Here is a 2,413-nt window from a genome sequence, read left to right as displayed (position 1 = left end):
CAAGACTTTCAGCATCGCAATATGAACTGCTAGGTAGCCCACAGCAACAGACAGAGAGATGAAGAAGGGAGGTGTAGAGAGGAGAGAAAGTATAAACAGGAAAAGAGATGGGGAGACAATTAAAAAAGCAGAGAGCAGAAAGATGGAAGAAAGAGAGACAGAGGTTGTAAAAAGCATCAATAATTGACTTACTAGCCTCTTAAAGCCATCTATAAACGTTTATCCACAGAATACTTAATCACTCCCTCAACCACTCACCACTCTCTCTAAAGTGATTTGCTTTCCCATTTCTGTGTATATATTGTTTAACAAATAGAACACAACGTGTTAACAGGTCTGCTTTAGATGTGTCTGTAGTTGTAGTTACGTAATTTGGACAGAACTTCCAGGCTTTATGATAACTAAGATAAGCTAGGCTAAACACGTCCTAGCGTCAGCTCTGTACATACAAATGTGCGAATAATATTGTCTCAACTCAGGAAAAGAAAACTAGTGCATTACATATATTTATAGTTATTGAAATTTCTGCAACTAAAGTTTCCAGTTATTTTTTCTGTTAAAGAAGAAAAAAAAACAGAAATAGAAAATAGTGCTAATTTTTATGTGTGTGAATTCTTGTGTACTGTATGTAGGGGATAGTCCCTTATTTACAAGGCCATGGATGAATGAGTTTATGCATGCAAATGTAACAGGCTGGTGCCCTATGTGTAGCCTGGTTTGTCTGTATAGAAGGAGGCTCGTCCGTTTACAAGCACTTGTGGTTGGGTTTTTTTCCTTCTTTTTTTTTGCAGAAAGCAACACTGCAGCACTGAAGAGGAGGGAGGGAGTGAAGGGGAGCCAGAGAGAGAGAGTAGGATGATGGGACAGGGCAGAGATAGAGGGAAAGGGGGAAAATAGTGAGGAGATTTGACATGAAATAACAAAACCACTGCAGTGGTGTAGAGGCGAGCTGGGTCCTCGCTGGCTTGGTTCCCAACAATGTGAAGGTTGTCTGTGTGTTGATGGCACTCTCTACTACATTCTCCTAATCTTAAACCTGTCACTTCCCTCACTGCACAAGGGTGTGTGTGTGTGTGTGTGTGTGTGTGTGTGTATGTGTGTGTGTGAGAGAGACAAACACACCAAGCATGAGGCCAAACTGACATTAACACCAGGTCATCCAGAGGTCTAACATCTGCCTGACCCCAACAGCAAATGCGCTGCTGATGAGACACCTGACAGCTCATTAAAAGGGGGGTGGGGGTGGGGGTGTGGGTGTTTGGGTGTGTGTCTGTGTGTGTGGGTGTCACTAATGGTTGCCTGTCTCTATCTGTATTTCCTGCTTACCTGACAGTTGATAGCTTAATGCCCACCGCCCACACAAATACACACACACACTCACTATTCCTGCGGCTGTATTCCTTAATGAATGTGTGCAGTGCAAATGTTTGCACATTTCAACACAGCAGTCCCCCCCCCCCCCCCCCCCCCCCCCCCCCCCCCCGCCTCCAGTTGCCCATATCTGTTGTCCCTTCCACCTACCCCCCCAGCCCTGTTTTATTAACAAACACCACACTGCTACTAAATAATCTACAATAATTAAGCACCTTCTTATCTGCGTCACACAAACACACATGTACACACACACCAACCGCCTCTAACCCCCTATGTCTCAAACCCTGAGGCTCGCCTTATGACAATGTAGATTAGCATTCCAAACACTCGCTCAGATGAACTCTGCCCTTTTATTCCTAATCACCAGCAGTCTGCCTGTCGCTGGAGCCACACAGAGAGACAGAGAGAGAGAGAGAGAGAGAGACAGAGACAGAGACAGAGACAGAGAGAGAGAGTTTACCCCACCAGTATACAACCAGATGAAACATATTACTCTAGACGCACAGCCATGTGAACTTTTAAAATGACCCATTTCCAAAGCCTCAGTTTAGCACACGTGACGTTTCCACTGCAGACGCATTAATGGAGCAAAAAGTGTTTTCTGTGTGTGTCTGTGTAGCCTGAGTGCTGTTAAATCCAACAATAACAAGCACCACTCAACTCCACAGCCATCCGCGACCGTACATTACCATACACAGTCTCGCTAACGCAGGCAGAGAGAGTAAATGCACTTCAGCGGCTGCCGCGTGTTTCTACTGTGAGCTCCATCTGTGCTTACCACTGCAAAGCAGTAACATCCCATTTAAACCAGGAACGTGTGTTGCCTCTATTCTCTTTAGTTGGACATTCCCTGCAAGGGGGCATTTGGAATTGAGGCTGACAATCAGTGTTTAAGCTAGAAATGAAATTCTGTTCCGAGTGTTAGACTTTATAATTGACTGTGCTAGGGAAAGCACCACCATATCATTGTAAGAGTTGATTTTTGATTGGAGTGAAGGCTTCCAACTTCACAAAAAGTTGACAGATTTCTTCTTTCCCG

The 2,413-nt window shown here is 44.6% G+C and overlaps 1 protein-coding gene across 2 annotated transcripts in view; it reads right to left on the bottom strand.

Annotated features, from left to right (window-relative positions):
- The window catches only part of skila (SKI-like proto-oncogene a), a 26,693-nt gene that overhangs the window by 8,137 nt on the left and 16,143 nt on the right, over positions 1-2,413 (bottom strand). The window lies entirely within an intron of this gene.

Source organism: Etheostoma cragini, chromosome 12, assembly GCF_013103735.1.
Source record: "Etheostoma cragini isolate CJK2018 chromosome 12, CSU_Ecrag_1.0, whole genome shotgun sequence".
NCBI classification, from domain to species: Eukaryota; Metazoa; Chordata; class Actinopteri; order Perciformes; family Percidae; genus Etheostoma; species Etheostoma cragini.
This window is presented reverse-complemented; position numbering and strand designations above follow the sequence as displayed.